The 27,673-nt window shown below is 36.2% G+C and overlaps 1 pseudogene; it reads right to left on the bottom strand.

Moving 5' to 3' along the window:
* On the bottom strand, positions 1–27,078 carry LOC113193534 (cytochrome P450 3A9-like; annotated as a pseudogene).
* Between the last annotated feature and the right edge of the window lie 595 nt (positions 27,079–27,673).

Genomic DNA, 27,673 nt, shown 5'->3' on the forward strand with positions numbered 1-27,673 from the left:
TCAGGCTCCACTTATTGTCCCATCTCTGCACACAGCCTTCAGAATAATGGGCTTTTTAGGTTGAAGAAGACCTCGATCTCTTAATTTTGGGGGAATCTATAACATATAGACAAGTACATGGAGAAGCAATGAATGAAACACCAGAAACCAAAGCAGCAAAGTAGAGAAGATTCATTATGCCCAGTGATGTCCCACAAACATAAAACTACTTTTAGTATCATGTACTTTGAATTTGTCCTACTTATTCTCTAAGATGTGTCATGATTGGATAGTAAAAATATTCATTTATCTGAAAAATTATTTCATAAACATTTATCCTGTAGAAGGCCGGAGACAGGGAGGTTCTCTAAGATCTGGTGAGGAGAGCTTCACTCAAACATCAGAACCCTGTGGTCACCACCCCTCACGACTGTGCACAGGGTCCCTACAGGAGACTTGGAGATGAATTTACACTGTGCTCAAGTTCACAGTCCACACATACACACGTCACACTAATCTGCATTGAGTCCATATGTTTTTTACACTTTGTTCCTCATAAAGCCATGGACTTAGAGCCCCCCACAGTAAAGAACTCTAAAATCTCAAAGATGGTGCAAAAGAGACTCACTGGACTATAGAAGAATTAGATGATGAATGAGCATATGTTTTTCTGTGACTAGGCTCCTCAGTTTGGAAAAACATCTTCAAATAAATATTATTTATATGAAAATTTACTGACCTATGTTTCCTTACAAGTTTGGAAGGAGAAGTTCTGCATTACTTTGACAAGAGCAACTTTCATGTTCATGAGAACAAACCTCATGCCAATGCAGTTTCGAGGGCCATTTCCAAAGGGCATGTATATGTACGGATCAATGCTGTCCTTGTTTTTCTTACTGAACCTGGTTCCACAATAGATGACAAGTCAACAAAACATTAAAACCACAACAGTTACTTGTTTCAGTTTGTGCCTTAGACACCCCCAAGCAATGATGTAAAAGATGATTTCTGGGCTTGTCATTGAAATCCAGCTGTGGTTTTGCTATGAGAATTGTTAAGTTATTGAGTTTTTCCAACTTTCTCCCCCTTAGCCTATAGAAGATTTTCCACCTTTCTCTCCCTTAGCCTATAGGATCTTTCAGTATTTTTAAGATGAGATAAATGATGTTTCAAAGGAAATAATGGTAAATTGAGACAGAAAAGAAAACAAAACACTCATAAAATATAAGCAGTATAACAATAAATACATAAAATGAAATGAGATAGTGGTTATGTAGGTTATGGCACATGCTATAAAATTTGAAAACACAGACACACACACACACACACACATATGCATACATACAGAGTCATTGTGCAATATCTGAGGAGATTTAGTTTTAGCATCAGAATAAACAAAATCGTGGGTGATCAAGTCTCTTATAAAAATAATAGGGAAATACTTGTATAACCTATGCACATCCTGAAATATATTTTAAATCACCTCTGGATTGCTTATAATAACTAATAATATATAAATACTATATAAATACTTATTGTATTAGACTGTTTAGGGAAAACTGACAAGAAAAAAAGTTTATTTAGTTAGTTGAAAATATAGATCCAAAAACCATACATACAGACTGAGCACAGTGGCACACTCCTGTAATCCCAGCGACTTGGGATGCAGAGACAGTAGGATCCCAAGTTCAAAGCCAGCTTTAGCAATTTAGTGAGGCTCTAAGTAACTCAGTGAGACCCTGTCTCTAATAAAATACAAAATAGGGCTATGGATGTGGCTCAGTGGTCATCCTCCCTGAGTTCAATTCCTGGTACGTCCCAAAAAATCATACATGCAGAGGTTGAATATATATTATCAAGTACTATCAAAAATCAAATAAAATATGATACAATATAGTTTTGCAAAAATATCTATATATGCATGGAAATATGTTTATGAAAACATGATCATATTATTCATTAATAATTATTTAAAGAATTTAACAAACTAAAAAGTTTCTTCTCAGCTAAAGAAACAATTTGTGAGGTGAATAAAGAGGTTACAGCTTGGGAGTAAATTTTTATTCCTCACACATTAGATAGAACACCAATCTCTAGGGTATATAAAGAACTCAAAAGCAAAGCACCAAAAAAACAAATAACCCAATCAATAAATGAGCCAAGAATCTGAAGAGACACTTCTCAGAAGAAGATATACAATCAATCAACAAATATATGAGAAAATGCTCATCGTCTCTAGCAATTAGAGAAATGAACATCAAAACTACTCTAAGATATTATCTCACTGCAGTTCAGAATGGCAGATATTATGAAGACAACAATAAGTGTTGGTGAGGATATAGAGAAAAAAGTACACTCATACATTGCTGGCGGGACTGTAAATTGGTGCAGCCAATATGGAAAGCAGTATGGAGATTCCTTGGAAATCTGGGAATGGAACCACCATTTGACCCAGCTATCCCTCTCCTCGGTTTATACCCAAAAGACTTAAAAACAGCATGCTACAGGGACACAACCACATCAATGTATATAGCAGCACAATTCACAATAGATAAACTGTGGAGCCAACCTAGATGCCCTTCAGTAGATGAATGGATTAAAATATGTGGCATATATACACAATGGAATTTTACTAGCATTAAAAGAGAATATAATCATGGGATTTGCAGGTAAATGGATGGTGTTGGAGAAGATAATGCTAAGTGAAGTTCGCCAATTCCAAAAAAAAACAAATGCTGAATGTTTTCTCTGATATAAGGAGGCTGACTCATAGTGGGGTAGGGAGGGGGAGCATGGGAGGAATAGACGAACTCTAAATAGGGCAGAGGTGTGGAAGGGAAAGGAAGAGGGCAGGGGGTTAGCAAGGATGGTGGAATATGATAGACATCATTATCCAAAGTTCATGTATGAAGACACGAATTGGTGTCAACATAATTTATATACAAACAGAGATATGAGAAATTGTGTTATATATGAGTAATAAGAATTGTAATGCATTCCGTTGTCATTTATTTTTAAAAAATCAATTAAAAATCAAAAAAAAAAGAATTTAGGATAGTGAATGGACATAGCATTTATTTTGTTCCTTGTCACAAATTCATATCATTTTGCAAGAAAATGTTATATTTATAACAGGAAAACTGCTTAAAATGAAAAGACATATATAAAAATGATTACATAGCTACCTGTACGTCATCTATGATAAGAAATACAAGGACATGCTTGGACAACCCTAGCCCAGGGCGATTCCCTTTCCCAGAGGCCCTGTACCTTTCAGGGCAGAACTCCTCAGGCTCTGGCCAGTGCTGTGGGTCTCGATGAAGAACATAGCTTGACATCATCACCACTGTCCCCTTCCTAATGGGCACTCCATTGATTTCAACATCTTTCTTACAGACCCTCTCAAGTCTGCCAGCAATTGGGTACAACCTGAGAGTTTCATTCACCACCATGTCCAGGTACTCCATCTGCAACACGGTATCATAGGTAGCAGCTGCCTGAAGAGAAAAAAAGAGATTTTTGAAAATTCATGTTTAGAACTAACTTTAAACACAATCTACATAGTTTTATTAAAAAGTTAAGAGGTCCCAAGAATAACAGAATGGAGAAGTAGAGTAGTTCTTACAATTGACTAAGCACTGTAATAACAATCATGTCCATTTGACAACCACGTCCATGGCCCATTGAAAAGTACAGAGTAGTTATGAGCATAAGAGACCTTTGGGACAATCCCAAATTCAGTGTGTAATATCTTCAGCAGCATCATGTACTACTTTTTCTCATGTGAGGAAAAGTAACTAATAGAATATGACAATTACACTCAGGCAAAATATGTGAAAGTCAATATAACATTTCACTAGAAAAGTCACAGGTCTATTTCAAGGAAATAGAACATAGAAAAGAGGAAATAACCCATTATACATCCATTTTTCTTGAATAATTCTACTTTGAGTGTGTGTGTGTGTGTGTGTGTGTGTATATATATATATATATATATATCTTAGAAATAACACTACATCATGTAAAAAATGTTGGGAAAAATTGGTAACTTCCACCCTAACACAGCCAAAAGAAGTCTAAGATTGGATGGCACCATGTCAAACAATTTTAGTTTCAGAGAACATTATAAGGACAGGAAGCCACTCTCAGCCCCACGCTCTGTTGCTGGACCAGTCTCCTGGTAGTTCTTCAGGGCTTCACTGTGAGCTCTGAAGAAGAGGCTTTGTGCCCACTTCACTGCCAAACCAGCCATGCCAGCCCCAGAGACCAGGTGTCTTCATATGCAATAGACTCCCTGTTTAGGCAGAGGTGTCAGAAAAGCAGGCACAACATGTGCCTAATGCCTGGTGAGACATTGGAGAGGACACAAGGCAGAAGTAAAGAGTTTGGCTCAGGAGCCAGAAAACCTGACTCATCCCCTGACTGCTTCTCTCTAATACATGACTAGAGTGTGGAGCAGAGCAGAGTCGGCCTGCCCACCAAGTCCAGGCTCACTCAGCAGACAGCCAGGCAGGAGCTCATGCCACAGTTCAGCAGAGACAATGATCTGGACACTTGAGTGACACATGCTTACACTTCCTAGGTGTCATCATGATAACTGGTAATGGATACAATTGAAATTACACTCTTAAAAATTCCTTGTAGTTTTGGGAATAACATTTTCCCCAAAATACTGTTTTCTTCTTCATTTTTCTCTTCAGATCCTTTCCAGATAGAGCTGGTGAAAAGAATCAATGACTATATTTTTGTCAAAGCCTCCTAGGAAGTGAAAAGGAGGGAGTCTTGTTGAGGCTCCGCCTCTCTCCTCCCTCTCCAGGTACCATCTTCTCACCTTATTGGGCAAATCCGCATCAATCTCCTGCTGCAGTTTGGTCTGGGCATCAGGATGGGTGGCCAGTTCATACAAAATGAAGGAAAGAGCACTACTAGTGGTCTCATAGCCAGCAAAAATGAAGATAATTGATTGGGCCACAAGCTCCAGATCAGACAGGGCTAATGGAAGAGGAAACAAAATTTAGGTAAATCCAACAAATCACAACATCAGGGTTTAGATGAAGAGAAATCCCATTAAAACCCACAGATAACTAGACAGGACCATGGAAAAGCAATTCAGGGTCATTCTCAGAGTGGTTTTCATTCTCATGTCTATCAGATAGGGGAGCCAAAGGAAAACTAATTTTAATCCAGTTTTCCTGAGGTCTACACCACTCTTAGACTTGGCTTCTAGCTGTGCCATTCTCAGAACCAGCAAAGATAGGTAATTTCAAGAGACACCATTTCTATCTAAGATACACAGTATGATCAATATGGACTTTTAGATACCTGGGTCCTGAAAAAAAAAACATGATCTCTGTGCCAAACATGCAATTCAAGATAAAAAAGAAAACACAAAACAAGTGTTTGAAAGGTCTATAGAGTTCAGAGTTACTGATAATGATTTTCTATTATGATGTCATGGGAATATTTAATTATCAAATCTTTTATCCCAGTGAGTATGAACCCCATTAAATAGGACTATAAAGTCAAGGTGTGGGCCAGGTGCAGTTGCACATACTGTAATCCCTGTGGGAGGCTGAGGCAAGAGAATCATGAGTTCAAAGCCAACCTTAGAACAGCGAGGCACTACTCAACTCAGTGAGACCGTGACTCTAAATAAAATACAAAGTAGGGCTGGGAATGTGGCTCAGTGGTTGAGTGCCCCTGAGTTCAATTTCTAGTAACCCTCTCCCCCCACACCAACAAAAAGTCAAGGTTTATAGCTTGGATGTTTGCATTCGTAACTACCTGCCACATGTGGGTGTTTAAATTTTAAATAATTAAAAGTCAATACACTTCTTTTCCTCAGTGGCACTAGCCACATGTCAAGTGCTCAGTAGCACATGTGTTCAGTCGTTATTTTATTGACAAGTTAAATATAGATTGTTTTCTTCATCATAGAAAGCTGAATAGAACTGGGTAGATACATACAGCATAGATCGATGGATGGAGGGATAGATAGATAGATAGATAGATAGATAATATGTATATGTGAACAAAAATATGTGTACTGGGGCTGGGGTTGTGGCTCAGTGGTAGAGCACTCACTTAGCACATGAGAGGCACTGGGTTTGGTCCTCAGCACCACATAAAAATACAATAAAATTATTGTGTGCACCTACAACTAAAAAATAAAAATATATTTTAAAAAAATGCATAAGCCCAGTCCTCATATCTAGAATTAATTGTTCAACATTCAGGAATTTTTTCAGATGGTTGTCAAGGCATTGGGTACCATGAATTAGAACTGCAATGGGAGTATTTGTCTATTACAGTAAATAAGGGGGAAAAATTTGAAAGAGAGAGAAAAATAGTTTATTATCACTGGATGTGAGTAGGTACAGAAATATTTCTTTCCTCTGCTCCATGTAGAAGTATTTCATGTTAATAATCTTGTCTGCTGAGAGTATCTAAAAGCAAAAATCCACAAGATGATCACAGATTTGGATTTCTAAGTTCCATTAATTGCAAAAACAAAAACAAAAAAACAAAGCTGTCAGGAGAAACGGAGCAGAAAGCAAGAAAATACTTGGAAAATAAATTAAAGGGGCACATAATACACTGTATGTTACTATAATGTGGATACATGTCATAGAATGTAAAAGACCAACAGCAAACCCTAATGAAATCTGCAGACTTTGAATGATAAAAGTGTGTCAATACAGGTTCCTGAACTATGATAAATATAACTCGCTGGTGGTGGATATTAATAGGGAAGCATTATATTCAAGACTACATGGAGAACCTCTATGTTTTCAGCTCAATATTGCTAATTGAATAAACAGAAGCTACTTTTTAAAACAATCATTAAAAGGTGACAAGAATAATAGAGGACTCAGGAGCCTACATGAAAGGGATTCAAGTGGACAAATACGAGAGAAATTGAGCATCAAAATAAAAATAGTAAGAAAATAAGTTTAATAAAAATACCATGCTAGTGAAAGAAATTCTTGTTTATATCAGCTTCAACATTTGAACATGGTTCTAGATGTGTTTCTCTAGAAAGTTCCTCAGGCTATTGTATATAATATCCAAGCATGGCCTTTCTGCAACTTCGTAGAAATGCCCTTCTTCCTTGAGAATCTCCTGCACATTTCCAGAATACACTTCCCTCTGAGTTTCCCCATCAGTAGACGAGATAGCAACCTTGTTTACCTTTATGAGACTCCACATCTTTGGAATTCTGAGAATTTATCATAAGCTGAAGAAAATCCACCCAATGCTAGAAACAGAGTAATTTCAAAGATAGAAGGTTAATTATGAAGTCAGAAAAAAATTAAGAGTACAGAACTTATCTTTCCTTCTGAGACTATGACTTACCTTTAAGTACAGAAGTCCAGCTGGAGTTTCCTAAGCCATCAGTGAAGAAAAGTATCCATCTACAAACTTTGGAGAGTAGGACATTTCCCTGAGTGAAAACAGGCTATGGTGTCCAACAGCTACTGGTCTTTGCTCTCCCTGCTTGTGAGCTTCTATGGATTCTGAACACAGCCTCCTGGCCGGAGAGTGGCTGGCTTTGTCTCCTGTTACATTTGTTTGCTCAGGGAGAAGTGCTGGACCGCAATATTTTGTTTTACTGCCTTAATTCTTCACCAAAGATGCCACAGATTAATCTCCTGACATTTTTAGAACTCGTCATCATATTTTGGGCAAGCTTCTTAAAAGATCCCACCATGCTTAAAGCTATGAACTTTGTCCTGAAACCTGGAGGGCCCATCCTGGCTCCCTAGCCTGCACACATGAAACAAAACCTTCATCTAAAGAACCCCAGGCCTGCTCCAAGGGCCAGACAGTGCCAGCTACCCTGAGAATGCCTTCTGTGGAGAGTTTGTAAAGTGAGAGGTTTGGAAATGCAATGTCTCTTTGCCAATATAAAATATGATTAAATTAAAGCACCAGGAAAAAATAATTTTATGTTGAAATTTTATCTATTGAGAGAAGGGATATAATAAAATGCTTTTCCTCTATTTTAAAAAATCATTTCAACTGATATATAAAAACATTAAGCTATACATATTAAAACATTAAGTAAGGTACCTGATTACTTTGATATATATCAAATATATATATATATATATGCTGTTTGATGTTTATGTCAGTTTAAACACATCTTTAACTGCATTTATCATTTCCTGATGGTAGATGTTTTCAAAATCTTTTTGGCTGAATTAATAAGAACTATTTTAACATAGTGCTGCAATAAACATGGGAGTGCAGATGTCTCTTTGACATACTGATTTCATTTCCTGTGGTTATATACCCAGTAGTGAGATTGTTGGATCATACGGTGGGTCTATATTTGATTTCTGAGGGTCTTCCACACAGTTTTCCATAAAGGCTGTCCTAATTTGCATTCTAGACAACATTGTACAAGGATTCCTTTTTAGAGTATTTGGGACTTTTTCCTATCAGCAATATTTATGAATTGACAAACTAAATTCCATTCCCATTATTTAAATGTAAATGCTTTTTCTTTGGTTCACGATTTGTTCAGTATTTGGAATATATAATTTTATTTATTTAAGTCTTTTATATTAGTTCTTTTTAGTTATATGAGAGTAGAGTCTATTTTGACATAATTATAAAAGCATGGAATACATCTTACTCTAATTCAGTTATCTCTCTGATTTATTCTTGTATCTCAATTACCAGATGCTAAATTCTTTATTCTCCCAAAATGGGAACCCTCTATTACTCTCAACTAAGAGTACTTCATCTACCTTTTAAAAATATACAAAGAAGTATGGAAGTCAAATACCCATAGGCAAATAAATTATCAAAAATGAACTTCCTCTGTAACCACCACCAGATTTTACCTGCTGTTTCTCTTGAAGGCAACTTTCTTTCATTCTGTTTATAGCTTTCTTTAAAAAAATTGTGACATCTTTGGAAACATAGAGATATTCATTGCCTCATAAATTGGAGTAAGGAATGGAAAGATTACTGCAAGGGAAAGAAAAAACAAAGGACACTTCAGTGAAAAATGTAAAATTTAACTAGAGCAATTACATCTTTTCTACCAATCAGAAAAGTGGAAGTCACAAGGGTTCCTAAAGAGGAACTGTTCCTGCTGGGACCACTGATTGGGCTCCAGGACACTGGCTGAGCAAGAGGATGCCATATATAGGGCCACCATCATAACAGTGAGATCAGTGCCCCCTTCTTTCTCTGTGGAGTGACCAAAGAAGCAAGATGAAAACCCTGACCCCTTTCCCCTTCATGTACTGGAATAGAGTGTCTTTGGATAAAACTAGGCTTCAGTCTGAGGCTGCGGTTAATCATGCTGTTCAAGAAAGAGCAGTCAGAATGGGACCAACAGAGCATGTGTTCTTCAAGCACCACAGGAGGAATCCAGAAGGCATTATTAGAAAGAAAATTGGGAAACTCAAAGTATAGGCAAATTGATCAATATACACCTAAATAAACGCTGGTTGAAAGAAGAAAATAAAGTGAAATAAAATAAAGTATTGAAAGGGAAAAAAGGATACATAATATATCAAACTAATATATATATTGTGGAATGGATAAAAAGCCATCATTGTGCAGAGGGTAATTCTGATCTATTAAATAAAAACAAAGATCACAAATGAATGATCAAATTTTACACAATAAATCACAGAAAAAAAGAAGAGTAAATTAAACTTAAAGGAAACAGAATGAAGAAAATATTAAGGACCAAAGTGGAAACTAATCAAATAAAAAATAAAATCAATAGAAGAAATTAATTTAAAAAATGCAATTCTTTGAAAAAAAAAATTCACAAAACAATAGCTACACTGACCAAGAAATAGAAAGGCTACAGTTAGTAGGATTCAAAATAAAAACTGGGGAAATACTGACATTATAAACATAGAAAGAAATATAAAGATGTTGTAACAATCAGATTATCACAACAATTATACAAATTACATAAATGAAATGGACAAATTCCTAAAAAGACACAAACAACAGAAACTGACACAAAAAGTAATACAAAATATATATTGACATACATCACGTGATGAGACTAAATTAGAAATTAAGAACTTCTCTACAAAGTGAAGTTCAGGTCCAGATGTTCCATGGACAATTCTACCAAACATTAAAAGAACTAATACCAATTCTTTACCACTTTACAAACATTCATAGAAATATTTGGTATTTTCTAAATATAGAATACAGTGAACATTTGTAAAAAGATCCTAAAATTCCCATGTTAACCTGATCCTAAGACTTAACACAAAGATAACACAGGAGACCTAAAAAATTATATATCTTATAATTATGGATGCAAAATCTCAACAGAATATTAAAAATGAAATAATTTATTGTTCTCTTCTCTCTCCCCCCTTTCTCTCTCTTCTTCCCACTTATCTGTCTTCCCAAAGTCTCTTTCTCTCTTTTCTCCTGCTACTAGCCAACATAGTTTGATTCCTTTTTTATGCTTACTAAGATCTAATAACTCTATATCCTCATCTCCTACCTCCGTAACATCTCATCCTAACCCCCTAAAGTTCTCTCTTTGTCCACCATTATAAACTGTAGATCCTTTTGCAACCTACTGTTTACATTGTTGATAATAATTAAATGCACCAATTCTATCTATTGTGACAAAACTGTAAACATCTCAATAGAAGCTATATGGTTTAATAAAGCCTGCATATTGTTTGCATTGGGATAAGTTAATATTAATCTCCTCCTTAAAGGAGAGATCATGGAATTCTGCAGGGACACTATAAGTCTATTGGAAAAAACTGTAATACCTTGGATCTATACTGCTAAAGGGAAAGACACACAAACAACATGAAAAAACAAGGGAAGAAAGTGCCCCAAACAAACCAAGATACATTACTAGAACCAATGGCCATCACAGAAGAAGAGATGTCCAAGAAGGAGTTCAGGATGTATGTAATTAAAATGTTCTGTGAATTAAAGGATGATATAAGAAAGCAAACACAGGCAACAAAAGGTCATTTCAATAAAGAGCTACATAGCCAAATACAGGAAGCAAAAGGTTACTTCAATAAGGAGATAGAGATTCTACCAAAAAAAAAAAGGAAAAGAAATCCTTGAAATGAAGGAAAGAATAAACCAAATTAAAATTCAATAGAAATCATCACAAACAGACTAGATCACTTAAAGATAGGACTTCAGACAATGAACACAAAAATATATAATCTTGAAAGTAAAGTTGACCACACAGTGAAAATGGTATGAAACCATGAGCAGAACATTTCTGAATTATGAAAAAGCCAAATGTATGAATTATTGGGATAGAAGAAGGCATAGAGTTCCAAAACAAAGGAATGAACAAATGAAATAATATCAGTAATTTCTCCAAACCTGAATAATGAATTGGAAAATCAAATACAAAAGGCTTACAGGACACCAAGTGTACAAAATCACAACAGATCTACACCAAGGCACATAACAATGAAAATGCCTAACATACAGAATAAGGAAAGAAATTTAAAAGCCACAATAGAAAGGAATCAGATTACATATAAGAGGAAATCTATTAGGATCTCTTCAGATTTCTAAACCCAGACTTTCAAAGCTAGAGGGTCCGGGAACAATATATACCAAACTCTGAAAAAAAATGGATGCCAATCAAGAATCTTACATCCAGCAAAATTAAGCTTTAGATTTCATGATAAAATAAAAACCTTCCATGATAAACAAAAATTAAAAGAATTTACAACTAGAAAGCCTGGACTACAGAACATCCTTAGCAAAATATTCCATGAAGAAAAAAATAAAAAACAACAATGAAAATCAGCAAAGGGAAGAAATACACTAAAGGAAAAGCCAATCAAAGGAGAAACCAAGTCAAGTTAAAAACCAAAAATAAAGCAGAATGACTGGAAATATGAACCATGTTTCAATAATAACCCTGAATGTTAATGGCCTAAACTCATCAATCAAAAGATATAGACTGGAAGATTGGATTTTTTAAAAAACCAACAATATGCTACCTTCAAGAGACTTATAGGAAAAGATATCCACAAACTGAAGGTGAAAGATTGGGAATAAATATAGCACTCACATGGACTGTGTGAACAAGCACAGGTTTCCATCCTCATATCAAATAAAGTATACTTCAAGCCAAAGTTAATCAAAAGGAATAAAGAAGGACATTTCATGCTTAAGAAAACCGTTCATCAACAAGAAATTATAATTATAAATACTTATTCCCCCCAAAATGAATTATGGGATAACATGAAAAGGCCAAATGTAAAGGCCATCTACATTCATCAAACTCTTCTCAATTTCAAGAGTAAAATGAAACACAACACAATAATACTGGGTGACTTTAACACACCTCATTCACCACTGGAGAGATCTTCCAAACAAAGAAACTATAGAACTCAATAATATAATCAATAACTTAGACTTAACATAGAGAATATTTCATCCATCAATGAGTGAAGAGACTTTCTTCTCGGCAGCACACAGATCCTTCTCTAAAATAGACCATATAATATGCCACAAAACAATTCTTAGCAAATTCAAATAGAGATACTATCCTGTATGCCATCAGATTATAATGGAATGAAATTAGAAATTAATGATAAAATGAAAAATAGAAGCTACTCCAACACCTGGAGACTAAATAATATGCTACTGAATGAGCAAGGGATAGCAGAAAACATCAGAGAGGAGTTTAAAAAATTCTTAGAGGTAAATGAGAACACTAATAAAACATATTAAAATCTCTGGGACACTATGAAGGCACTTCTAAGAGGAAAGTTCATTGCATGTAATTCATTCCTTAAAAGAAGAAAAAGTCAATAAATAAAGGACTTAACATTGCATTTCAAAGCCCCCCCAAAAAAGAAAAATCAACACCAAAAGTAGTAGAAGACAGGAAATAATTAAAATCAGAGCTGAAATCAATGAAACTGAAACAAAAGAAACAATTGAAAAAATTGACAAATCAAAAAGTTGGTTCTTTGAAAAAATAAATAAAATTCATAAAGCCTTATCCACACAATTAAAGAGAGAGAAAAGTTAAATTACTAAAATCTGTAATAATAAAGGAAGTATCATGATGGACATATCTAAAATACAGAAGATAATTAGAAACTATTTTGAAAATTTATACTTCAATTAAATAGAAAATATCAAAGACAATGACAAATTTCTGCAGTCATAATCTACCCAAACTGAATCAAGGTAATATACACAAGTTAAACAGATAAATTTCAAAGCAAGGAAATAGAAGACACCATCTAAAGCCTACATACAAAGAAGAGCCCAGACCAGTCAGATTCTCACAAGACCTTCAAAGAAGACCTAATACCAATACTCCTCAAATTATTCCACGAAAAAGCAAAAGAAGGAACACTTCCAAACTCATTCTATGAAGCCAGTATCACCCTGATCCCTAAACCAGCCAAAGACACATCAACAAAAGAAAATTTCAGACCAACATCTTTAATGAACATAGATGCAAAAAGTCTCAATTAAATTCTGGAAAATCCATACTACCAAAAATGTTATGCAGATTTAATGTAATCCCTATTAAAATCCTAGTGACATTCTTCATAGAAATAAAAAAGGCAATCATAAAATGTATTTGGAAAAAATAAGAGACCCAGAATAGCTAGCAATCCTTAGCAAGAAAGAAAGCAGGAAGTATTATCACTATATCAGACCTTAAACTATACTACAGAGCTATAGTAACAAAAACTGCATTGTATCTGCATCAAAATAGACTTGTAGACTAATGGTACAGGATAGAGGACACAGAGACAAACCCACATGAATATGAATATATCATACTAGACAAAGGTGTCAAAAACATTCACTGGAGAAAAGAGCCTATTCAACAAATGGTGCTGGCAAAACTGGAAATCCATATTGGCACCAAAACAGACTCATAGACCAATGGGACAGAACAGAAGATACAGAGACAAACCTACACAAATATAGTTATCTCATACTAGACAAAGGTGCCAAAAACATTCACTGGGGAAAAAAAAGCCTCTATAACAAATGATTCTGGGAAAACTGGAAATCCATATGTAGCAAAATGAAATTAAGTCTCTATCTCTCACCATGCACAAAACTTAACTCACAGTGAATCAAGAACCAAGGAATTAGGCCAGGGACCTTGCACGTAATAGAAGAAAAACTAGGCTCAAACTTTCATTATGTCACATTAGACTCCGACTTCCTTAACAAGACTCCTAAAGTATAAAAAATAAAATCAAGAAACAATAAATGGAATGGATTCAAACTGAAAAGCTTATTATCAACAAAAGAAACAACCAATAAGGTAAACAGAGAGCCTAATGAATGGGAGCAAATTTTTACAACATGCACATCATATAGAGCACTAATCTCCAGGATATATAAAGAATCAAAAAACTTAACACCAAAACACACACACACACACACACACACACACACAAGGCACAGAGATTCATACCAAGGGAATGAGTAACCTGCTGAATGAAATAATTACAGAAAACTTTCCAGAAATAAAAAAGGAAACAGATATACAAGTTGTAGATGCATACAGGACACCGAGCACACAAAATCACAGTAGACCAATGCCAAGACACATTGTTATGAAGATATCCAATATACAGAACAAAGAGAAAATATCAAAAGCTACAAGAGAAAAGAGGCAGATTACATTTAGGGGTAAACCAATAAGGTTAACAACGGATTTTTCATCACAGACGCTGAAAGCGAGAAGATCCTGGAACAACGTATTTCAAACACTGAAAGACAATGGATGCCATCAAGAATTCTGTATCCAGCAAAATTAAGCTTCAGGTATGACAACGAAATAAAAATCTTTCATGATAAACAAAAGCTAAAAGAATTTGTAGCCAGAAAACCAGCATTGCAAAGCATCTTGAGCAAAACATTACATGAGGAAGAAATGAAAAACAATGACCAAAACCATCAGTGGGAAGTGCCTCTATAAAGCCAAAGGGCGGGGGGAAAGCTAATCTTGGAGAAATAAACTAAAAGGAGATAAATAATCAAACATAGCTGGAAGTACAAACCATATATCAATAGTAACTCTAAATGTTAATGACTTAAACTCTCCAATAAAGCGACATAGGCTGGTAACATGGATTAAAAAAAACAAATCCAACAATATGCTGCCTCCAGGAGACACATCTGATTGGAAAAGACATACACAGGCTGAAGGTGAAAGGTTGGGAAAAAATATACCACACACACGGTCCTCGTAAGCAGGCAGGAGTGGCCATCCTCATATCGAATAAAATTGACTTCAAGACTAAATTAATCAAAAGGAATAAGGAAGGTTAAAAGAAACCATTAAAGGAAGGTTAAAAGGAACCATTCACCAACAAGACATAACAATTATCAATATTTATGCACCAAATAATGGTGCTGCAACATTCATAAAAGAAATTCTCCTCAAGTTCAAGAATCAAATAGACCACAACACAATAATTATGGGTGACTTCAACACACCTCTCTCACCATTGGACAGATCTTCCAAACAAAAGTTGAATAAAGAAACTATAGAACTCAATATCACAATCAACAACCTAGACTTAACTGACATATATAGAATATATCATCCAACATCAAGTGGCTATACTTTTTTCTCAATAGCACATGGATCCTTCTCAAAAATAGACCATATATTATGCCATAGGGCATCCCTCAGTAAATATACAGGGGTGGAGATAATACCGTGCATTTTTATCTGATCATAATGGAATGAAAATGGAAATCAATGATAAAAGAAGGAAGGAAAAATCCCACATCACATGTAAAATGAACAATATGTTACTGAATGATCACTGGGTTACAGAAGACATAAAGGAGGAAATCAAAAAATTCTTAGAGATAAATGAAAATACAGACACAACATATCAGAATCTATGGGACACAATGAAAGCAGTTTTAAGAGGGAAATTCATCACCTGGAGGTTATTCCTCAAAAAAAGGAAAAACCAACAAATAAATGAGCTCACACTTCATCTCAAAGACCTAGAAAAGGAAGAGCAAAACAACAGCAAATGTAGCAGAAGGCAAGAAATAATTAAAATCAGAGCGGAAATCAACGAAATTGAAACAAAAGAAACTATTGAAAAAATTAACAAAACTAAAAGTTGGTTCTTTGAAAAAATAAATAAGATCAACAGACCCCTAGCCATGCTAATGAAGAGAAGAAGAGAGAGAACTCAAATTACTAACATACAGGATGAAAAAGGCAATGTTACAACAGACGCTACAGAAATACAAAAGACAATTAGAAATTATTTTGAAAACGTATATTCCAATAAAATAGAAGATAGTGAAGACATCGATAAATTCCTTAAGTCATATGATTTGCCCAGACTGAGTCAAGAGGATACCCACAACTTAAACAGACCAATATCAATAGATGAAATAGAAGAAGCAATCAAAAGACTTCCAACCAAGAAAAGCCCAGGACCGGATGGGTATACACGGAGTTTTACAAAAACCTTTAAAGAAGAATTAATACCAATACTTTTCAAGTTATTTCAAGAAATAGAAAAAGAGGGAGCTCTTCCAAATTCATTCTATGAGGCCAACATCACCCTGATTCTGAAACCAGACAAACACACCTCAAAGAAAGAAAACTACAGACCAATATCTCTGATGAACCTAGATGCAAAAATCCTCAATAAAATTCTGGCAAATTGGATACAGAGGCACATCAAAAAAATTGTACACCATGATCAAGTAAGATTCATCCCTGGGATGTAAGGATGGTTCAATATACAGAAATCAATAAATGTTATTCACCACATCAATAGACTTAAAGATAAGAACCATATGATCATCTCAAAAGACGCAGAAAAAGCACTCGACAAAGTACAGCATCCCTTTATGTTCAAAACACTAGAAAAACTAGGGATAACAGGAATTTACCTCGACATTGTAAAAGCTATTTATGCCAAACCTCAGGCTAGCATCATTCTCAATGGAGAAAAATTGAAGGCATTCCCCCTAAAATCTGGAACAAGACAGGGATGCCCTCTATCACCACTTCTATTCAATATAGTTCTCGAAACACTGGCCAGAGCAATTAGATAGATGAAAGAAACTAAAGGCATAAAAATAGGAAAAGAAGAACTTAAATTATCACTATTTGTGGATGACGTGATTCTATACCTAGAAGACCCAAAAGTGTCTACAAAAAAACTACTAGAACTAATAAATGAATTCAGCAAAGTGGCAGGATATAAAATCAACACGCATAAATCAAAGGCATTTCTGCATATCAGCGACAAAACTTCTGAATTGAAAATGAGGAAAAACACTCCATTCACAATATCCTCAAAAAAAAATACTTGGGAATCAACCTAACAGAAGAGGTGAAAGATTTATAAAAAGAAAACTACAAAACCCTAAAAAGAGAAGTAGAAGAAGATCTTAGAAGATGTAAAAATATAAACTGTTCATGGATAGGCAGAACTAACATCATCAAAATGGCGATATTACCAAAAGTTCTCTATAGGTTTAATGCAATCCCAATCAAAATCCCAACGGCATTTCTTGTAGAAATAGATAAAGCAATCATGAAATTCATATGGAAAAATAAAAGACCCAGAATAGCAAAAGAAATACTGAGCAGGAAGCGTGAATCAGGCGGTATAGTGATACCAGATTTCAAACTATATTACAGAGCAATAGTAACAAAGACAGCATGGTACTGGTACCAAAACAGGCGGGTGGACCAATGGTACAGAATAGAGGACACAGAGACTAATCCACAAAGCTACAACTATCTTATATTTGATAAAGGGGCTAAAAGCATGCAATGGAGGAAGGATAGCATCTTCAACAAATGGTGCTGGGAAAACTGGAAATCCATTTGCAACAAAATGAAACTGAATCCCCTCCTCTCGCCATGCACAAAAATTAACACAAAGTGGATCAAGGAGCTAGATATCAAATCAGAGACTCTGCGTCTGATAGAAGAAAAAGTTGGCTCCAATCTACATATTGTGGGGTCGGTTTCCAAATTCCTTAATAGGACACCCATAGCACAAGATTTAATAACAAGAATCAATAAATGGGACTTACTTAAACTGAAAAGTTTTTTCTCAGCAAGAGAAACAATAAGAGAGGTAAATAGGGAGCCTACATCCTGGGAACAAATCTTTACTCCTCACACTTCAGATAGAGCCCTAATATCCAGAGTATACAAAGAACTCAAAAAATTAAACAATAAGAAAACAAATAACCCAATCAACAAATGGGCCAAAGACCTGAACAGACACTTCTCAGAGGAGGACATACAATCAATCAACAAGTACATGAAAAAATGCTCACCTTTTCTAGCAGTCAGAGAAATGCAAATCAAAACCACCCTAAGATACCATCTCACTCCAGTAAGATTGGCAGCCATTATGAAGTCAAACAACAACAAGTGCTGGCGAGGATGTGGGGAAAAGCGTTCTCTTGTACATTGCTGGTGGGACTGCAAACTGGTGTGGCCAATTTGGAAAGCAGTATGGAGATTCCTGGGAAAGCTGGGAATGGAACCACCATTTGACCCAGCTATTGCCCTTCTCAGACTATTCCCTGAAGACCTTAAAAGAGCATGCTACAGGGATACTGCCACATGGATGTTCATAGCAGCACAATTCACAATTGCTAGACTGTGGAACCAACCCAGATGCCCTTCAATAGATGAATGGATAAAAAAAAATGTGGCATTTATACACCATGGAATATTACTCAGCACTAAAAAATGACAAAATCATGGAATTCGCAGGGAAATGGATGGCACTAGAGCAGATTATGCTTAGTGAAGCTAGCCAATCCCTAAAAAACAAATACCAAATGTCTTCTTTGATATAATGAGAACAACTAAGAACAGAGCAGGGAGGAAGAGCAGGAAGAAAAGATGAACATTAAACAGATACACTAGGTGGGAGGGAAAGGGAGAGAAAAGGGAAATTGCATGGTAATGGAGGGAGACCCTCAATGTTATACAAAATTACACATAAGAGGTTGTGAGGGGAACGAGAAAATAAAAAAGGAGAGAAATGAAATACAGTAGATGGGGTAGAGAGAGAAGATGGGAGGGGAGGGGAGGGGGGATAGTGGAGGATAGGAAAGGTAGCAGAATACAACAGTTACTAATAGGGCATTATGTAAAAGGGTGGATGTGTAACAGATGTGATTCTGCAATCTGTATTTGGGGTAAAAATGGAGTTCATAACCAACTTGAATCTAATGTATGAAACATGATATGTCAGGAGCTTTGTAATGTTTTGAACAACCAATAAAAAAAGAAATTAAGAACTCACACATGCTTCAGGATGAAAGAATTTGAAAATACAATCATAAATGGAAGAAGTCAGACATGCAAAGCCACATATTGTGGGATTCATTAATAGAAAATTCACACTATCAGCAAATCTATAGAGTCAAAAAATAGACCCATGATTGCTTAGGCTTGGGGAATAGAGAGTTGATAACGAAATGTTAGCCTGCTTCTGAGTTGATAAATGGTCACTAGTGATAGCTGAGTATATCTTTGTACTGAAAACCATTGAATTGTATAAATTAAGTGAGGTAATTAAAATGTATGTTAATTATGTATCAATAATTATTTTATTTAAATAGAGAAAGGGAACAAATAACATGGTAGTCCACATACTTATTGAGAGAAGCAAAGGGTCAAAGAAATCAAATTTTAAGAGCTTCTTGACTTTCTCCACAAAGGGATCTTGTGGGTTGTTCAGGGAATCGATGTTCACTCCAAATGAAGTAGCAGTGATCACATCCATGCTGCAGGCCCCCAAGATGCTGAATAGAGAAAGACATGGAAAGTTAAAACCAGTGCCTCTTCCCAATCCTTCTACTATATACATGCAGCAAGAAGTAGGAGGAAGTTCACATACCCAGGCAAGACAAGCAGAGAGCCACACACTCAGTTATCTGCTGAACTATCAGATGAGTCCATGATCCCTTCACACTGACTATGAGGCCTTTATGAGTTGCAAATGAGGTACTGCCCTCATGCCAGGAGTGATGGAGACAGTGAAGTGACTTAGACTCACCTCTGCACTCAAGAAGCTCACCCACACAGGAATCAGATCCATAATCAGACACACTACAGTAGCACAAATAGAATGTGGATGATGACAGTTGTATACAAACTGAGCTTCAGCAGGACAGGGTGGAATAACTAAAGGACTCACAAAAGGTGATCTTGACCTTGACAGTACTTTATCTTCTAGTATATCCAAAGTCACAAATAGAAGCCAAACAAACCTTGGTGGATACAGGAGAGATCCTTTCTCCCCCAGCTTCCTTGTCTCCTCCTGGGAGCACCTCCTTTTTGGATGAACAGTTGGAGTTCTGACTCCAAACTCTTGCTTTGTCTGCTCATTTCACTAGCTCAACATTTAGAATTCAGTTCTGTGGCAGGGAGTTGGATGGGGCTCCTGGTGGAGCTCAGAATGCCAGAGCTGCCCTGCTACTTACTCTTTCAAGTTGATAAACTTGCCCTTCTCTGATTCCAATCTCATGTTTTTCACCAACACATCTCTATACTGGTTAATGATGGGGAACATCTATGCACAAAACACAAGATCACCCATAGTTCAGTGAGGAGACTCAGTCCCCAAGGCTATGGCTTTCCCGGAATGAAGAAGTATGAGACATTTATAATGAATCTCACTATATCTCTTCTAAAACAAAAAGACAAGAGAATGCTTTTAGGAATTTCAAATTCAGAGGACTATCTCTTGGAAAGGGACTATTATCTATCTCACTTTCTACCCATGCCCAGATTAATTCTTTCAGTTTCCAATGAAAAGCCTCTAATTTTATTACCTCCTTGAGTTTTCCACTGGTGAAGGTTGGAGACAGCAGTGTTCTTATTCTCTTCCACTCTTCATCCTCAGACAAGGAGATGGCTTTTTTCATAAATCCCACTGGACCAAAATTCTAGAGTCCAAAGGAAAAGAGATTTTGTCTACATAAATGTGGAGGTCTCCACAGTTGCAAAAGTTTGTTAAACAAGCATTATTTATTTAAAAAAAATGTTTAGTGACTGCCTACTAGGTAGCTAGTCAGACACTCAATAGTATTTATTCCAAGTGCCTAACCTCCTGAGAGTTTGGAAGAGACACCCAGGTACCTAACACCACATTAGACTTTATATTCCAACCCTTGTTTAGATGAAAATTTCCCTTGGTTGGAAGCTTTTTCCAGGAGAATAGACAGGAAGAAGACCTAAGAAGACCTAATACAACCCCCAGGCTATGCAGAGCAGAAATGGGTTAGTGACAGATACCAGATGTTCTTGGTCAACTGTATGTTACCTAAGACCAGTTTTGTCTTTACATTCATTTACAGCATAAGATCTTGATAAAGGGGTGCTTAGATACAATAATTTTTAAAATAATAATATTTGAAACTTAAAGTATTTGGAATATAAGTGTAATACAGAAAAAAAACACAAGTTATTAATGGAAGTTCTTCCAATATTTTCTACAAGGGCAGAGGGGGAAAGGAAGATAATTCTGTTTTTCACCTGGGTGCTAGCCCACCAAAGCAAAACCCTTGAAATTTAATTCCATCATCTAAAATATATTTTTGTATTAAAATGTATGCTTCCAGCCAGGCATACAGTGGTACATGCCTGTAATCCCAACAGCTCAGGAGTCCGAGACAGGATGATCACAAGTTCAAGGCCAGCCTCGGCAATGGTGTTACTTACTCGTTGATAAACTTGAGTACGTAAGTAATGGTGAGGTGCTAAGCAATTCATTCACTGTGAAAATTTAGGAGATTAGGAACAGAGGGAAGCTTCTTCAACTTGACAAAGAGATTCTATAAAAATCCATTTTCTGCTAACAATATACTTACTGGTGGCAAACTGAATGCTTTCTCCCAAGCATGAGGAATAATTCTACAATGTCTGTTCAGTCATTATACAGAAAAACAAGTAAAAACGTTCATCTGAGTGTAGATTAGTGATTTGGACATGTTGGGAAGTAAATAGAGGCTGGATTCGAGCAGTGTGGAATATATGTATGTATTGAACATAGCAGCAAATCCTATTATCATGCACAATTATCATGCACTAATCAAAGTTTTTTTTAAAATTTTTTGTGATGCTGAGTTTTGAACCCCAGACTTTGTGCCTGTGAGGCAAGCACTCTACCAACAGACCTAAACCCATCCCCCAAAGTTTTTAAAAAGTGAAGACAGGGATTGTATGGGAATCCACACATACAGCAGCCTCATCTAAAATTGGGGTAATCTTTGGAAGATTAAAGTCTATATCCTTCAAAAGAAATGTTGACTCTCCTGGCTCTTATTCAACCTCATACTGGAACTCCCAGCTGATGTCAGAGGAAAAGAAAAACAAATAAATAAAAGGCATACAGATAGGATTTTCCCTATTTATATGTGCAATCTTTGTCCAATGTGGTCAACACACAAGAAATCAGTCACATTTCTAAGGTTAATGAAGAATTTGTGAAAACACTTTAAAAACACAATCTAAATCTACACAAATGTAGGCATGTGATACATTTGCACAGAGCTGCACATTCATTCATATAGGCACACAAAATAGGAAAAATGAATATAAAAAGCTTATATTGTATCAATTTCCTGTTACTATAGAAATAGGAACTTAATAAATTTATAGTCATGTAAGAAATTATCATTGGGTAAAACGGAATAATTTATACATGCAACTCCCTGGTAATTTTTTGGCAAGGAATGCCCTCTGAACTTATAAATATCTCAGGATAAAAATTGACTTAATAAATAAATGTTACTTTGGATTAGACAAAGGGAAACAAAAGGAAGGGTGAGGGGATAGTAATAGGAAAGACTTTAGAAAGAATTAGACATAACTTTCCTATCTTCATATATGAATACACAACTAGTGAAACTCCACATTATGTCCAAACACAGGCTTGGGAAGTTGTACTTTATGTATGTATAATATGTCAAAATACATTCTAGTGTCATGTATAACTGAAAAGAATAAATAAAAACTTAAAAATAACTAAATAAATGTTAAAATGTTGAAAAGTGAATGCTTACCCGCCTGTTAGTGAAGGCAGAATAACATTCTTTGATGAGAACTGTTTTGATAATGCTTGGCTCCGTAATAACCAACACAGGCTGTCGACCATCATATAGGCTGTGTTAGGAAAATAGGGCTGGTTAAATCTAACAGCCCAGATTCTACAGCAAAAATCCAGACTTTAATCCTGATGTTACCTATTCCACCTGCCTAGTCCTACAATACATAGCAACATGAAGTTCTGGTTGGGGATTCTGACCACAGAGACCACTGGAGTCTTCATAGCATAAAGGGTAATGTAGGTAAATGCATGAAGGAGAGAAAGAAATGCTTAGGTCTACTTCATTGAAAAGTCAATGCTAAAAACTTAAAAATGGCAAATGAGCAACAATAATGATGACAATAAAAAAGAAGAAAGAAAGTAAAGGAAATGAAGAAAGCCGAACAGAAATGGCTTCCCAGGACCTCCCAGCCTTTTGTTCAAAAGCATACATTAAATCTGAAATTTAAATAAGAAATTTTGCTTTTAAACTAAATGGAAGTCAATGGAGGAAAAAGATGATGCCATAGACTTATAAGCTCATGATAAAAAAAAGTTCTCAAATAATACATATCATTCAATTAAAGGACTCAAAAACAAACAAAAATGGGGAAGATTGGAATAACTACACATTGGACATAAACTAAGGCTAGGAGATCTGGGTCATCAAAAGCAGGAGAAAAGCCAAAACATGCAACATTCTCAACCTAAGTCGGACTATAGACCCAGACTCCTGGTGAAATGCAGGACCCTTGGCAGGACAAGCCTCCAAGGACTTTGCAGCACAGAGGGTTTCATCCCAAAAGCTCTGGACTGAGGTTGTCCTCACGCGTTGGGGCACCACATCATAACAAGTCTACTAAAGAGAAATTTCCAGAATACTCAACCCCATGTTTTTCCATACTTTTTATAACATTCTGCATCAAAATTTTAAAAAACCCTAGTAAAAAGAACAATATGAAATTCCATTATTGTTGTAAATATACTGACATCACATCAAATGACCCAAATCCCATGAAATCAGGCTTGATGTTCCTAACAGGTGGTTAGAGAGAAGCTCTTACTCAGATTCTTCTGAGGAGAAAAGAGAAAATATGCAATATTTGAAATGAAATATGTAAAGTCACTTGAATTTTCACTAAGTATTACACATACTTATCCAATACTTGTCTATGAATATGACATCTTTCTCTTCTGCAGTACTTCTTCTTCTGCTTGTGTTGTCTCAGAAATACTGGGACCCTTCTAAATTATCACCTCCATGGGCACATGAGGAAACCCAGGCTGAGGGAAAATGAGTGTTTCCCAGGGCCATCTTTTGTCTCCTAATCCAGTACCATTTTAATTTATCTCATGTTTTCTCTAGAATTCTGATAGAATTAGGGAGTTAAAGACACCAGCAACCTCTTCTACCCTAGGAGATTTATGTTATCACAATCATATTGTTGAGTAAGTAAGCAAGATAGTGAGAAAATAAAAAGTGGACTTCCTTCCTGTGTTGTAGCTCAACTTAGGAAAAGAGGAGATGCTACCTCTCTGCACATAGGACACAGATAGGTAGACACTGGCTCTGAGTTTTCATCATAGAAACTAAGCAATCAATCTTCCTCATGCTAAGTTTCATTTGTAATATTTTAACTGTGCAAATAAAACATCCCAGAGATTTAAGTGTGTCTTCCTAGAATCTGCACTGAGAAAAATGAAAACAATGTGAGAATGCTCACAGTCTGCTGAACATAAATTCCACAGCTTACAGTGTGGATGTGCCAGAGTCCTGAGCTCATCAACAGAAGTGAACCTGAGGCCAGGAGGAGTTGTAAACAGAGCCTCAGGGTAAACCTGACTGTGCTTTGGATGGGGCCCTCACACAGTTCTCATGGAGCTGAATTTCTACTGAAGTAACTAAGCAGATGTTTGCAACCATAAGAGGCAAAACAGAGAGCTCAAATGATACTCACCCGGCGATAATTATGAAGATTTCCCAAAAAGGGCAGAGGTGTTGGCCCAGGAATTCCTAGCTTCTTAAAATATCCATGTGAATAGATCCCATATCTACAAAGTGGAAGAGAAATCCAGGTCAAGGGATTGGGACTGTGGGTATATAGTGGCTCATGAGTCACTGATTCAAGAATGGGAACAGTGAAGCCAGGCAGGTAACATGTAGGCCATAAATAACAAGAAAAACTCCAATGGCCCTAATTACATCTGCTCATCATCTCCTCTCTCACATTCCCTGAGAGAAACCCAAAATCATAATAATAACCTCAAAACAGCTAATTTCATCATTAGGCTCCCAATGCTACACTGAATATCTGATATAAGTCCACAAACATGATCTTGAAAATTCCTGAAAAATTCAGACTAGATTTCTTCCAGGTCACCTCATTCACTGGTGTCAGTTTAGGAAGCTGACTTGATACCATCATGTTGGCCCCTCTAGTGGCCTCCAGTGGGGGCTGTCCCCACTCTGGGCCTTCTTCCCTGGGCAGAGAGGAATAATCTCCCACTTTTTCATAACACCTATCTGGATGCCTTTTATTGCATCCCTGGTTCACATTCCCCCTTACTCATCTGCTGTAAGAGATTAAGAACACTGGCATATGGGAAACTGTTGAGTAAGAATAACCTGCTGGGCAGGTACATTTAAAGACATGTGCAATCTATGTCATGGATGTATGTATTAGATTAATATTCCTTCAATTGTTCAAAAAAGGTGAGGTCATTTTTAAACAGGTTGGTTTTCACAAATACAGAATCCAAGGGTCCTATTTTGACCTTCAGAAGGAATGTGAGGAACTTACCTTAAAGAAATTGTACTATTGAACAGAATGAAATTAAAACATTTCCATTAATTTTAAAATGCCACTGGAGGGAAAATAGATGCAACAAAAGCCTGAATATTACCCTTTCCTTCAACTGTTACAACCAGGTTTATATTTTCTATTTTCACCTCATTATGAATGCCTACTCTTATAAAAGTGGATTTAAGATAGAAGTCAAAGGTCTCCTTGGGGCAATGTCTTCTACCCTCAGTCAGAAATAACTGCTTTTTTCACCTGCTCCATGAAGCCAGGAATCCCACTATTTTTTAAATATTTTTTAGTTGTAGGCGGTCACAATACATTTATTTTATTTATCTATTTTTATGTGGTGCTGAGGATTAAACTCAGTGCCTTGCACATGCCAGACAAGCTCTCTACCACTGAGCCACAATCCCAGACCAGGAATCCCACTATTTAAAGGAATTCTTCTACTAGATCATTTTATTCATGCTCCTGTACTGGAATATCATGGGAAAATGTTTAAAATACAAAATTGGCTTGTTAACTTTTGTCTCTTGAACCTCCAATTAGATTTCAAATCAAGGAAGAAACAAAACTCTACACTGATGCTAACTTAAGGAATAAAAGTTCAAAATTTCTCCCAGGTCTTTGCTCAATAATTTCATCATTCAGCAGTAGTTGCATATTACAGGGTGAAGGATTTGAGTTTTTGGAGAGAGAGCTATTCCAGGGAAGGAAAACAGAACAGAGGGAAGAACTGAGTCTGAGCTGTGGTAGCACCTGAGGTGCACTTGGTACATTTTACAAATGGTGCTGGGACGTGGGGAGAAGGAGCAGGAACCACCTGTTCCACGGGATACAAGCCTTCTGCACATCTCTTATACTGCACATAGAACACAAAAGATAAACAATGGCACAGAAACTTGTGAAGACCCCTCTTTACCCCCAGAATTCTGAAAGTTTGCAGAAGGTGCATCACTTTTCAGAAGGTGTCCAATTGTTTGTAATCTGCCTCTACAGAACTCTGGCTGATTAATCTATGTCCAAACTGAGACTCAATCAGAAGTTCATCCCCCAAATCAAATTATATCACTAAACCCCCTATTCACAGAAATGGGAGGTTTGAAGAGGAGAGGAACTGGGACAGTTACTCACAGACAGAGGAGCACCAGGCTGATTCCCAGGAGAACCCAGGTTTCCATGGAAAAGTTTGGGATCAGGTCCATCACTACTTTCCTTCTAAAATTTTCTTCTCTGAGTTTTACTTCCAGCTATGTGAGCTATCTTTTCACAGGGGAAGGTGCCAAGCTTGTCTTCTGTGAACAGCTGTGAGTCAATGAAGTCATTCCAGCATATTTTTATACTGGGAAAGGAGGTGGGGCTGGGTTGCCAGTAGAAAAAATCACCTGTGCCCTACCCACTATTGCAGAAGCCAGATGCCCCTCCACCTTGGCAGTGGGCAGTGAATCATGAGACATGCCTATTTTGATCTTTGAGCTCAGGTTTATAAAAATTATCAATAAAAACTTTGCCAAAAAATTATTGCTTCTTATCAGAAACTCAAGGGAAACATTGGAATTAAATGTCCTCTAATCAGTTTTTGTCTCCTTGGATGTTCTCTTTACAAAATCCTTAAATTCCACCCAAAAAGGTTATATTTAAATAATGCACTTTTCTCTGCTTACAATGCCCTCTTGCTCCATAGAAGACTTTTTTTTAATATTTTTGAGTTTCTTTCTTCCTTTCTTTATCTTTCCTTCTTATTTATTTATTTATTTCTATGCAGTGCTGAGAATCAAACCCAGGGCTTCACACATGCTA

This window comes from Urocitellus parryii, chromosome 9, assembly GCF_045843805.1.
Source record: "Urocitellus parryii isolate mUroPar1 chromosome 9, mUroPar1.hap1, whole genome shotgun sequence".
Lineage (NCBI taxonomy): Eukaryota > Metazoa > Chordata > Mammalia > Rodentia > Sciuridae > Urocitellus > Urocitellus parryii.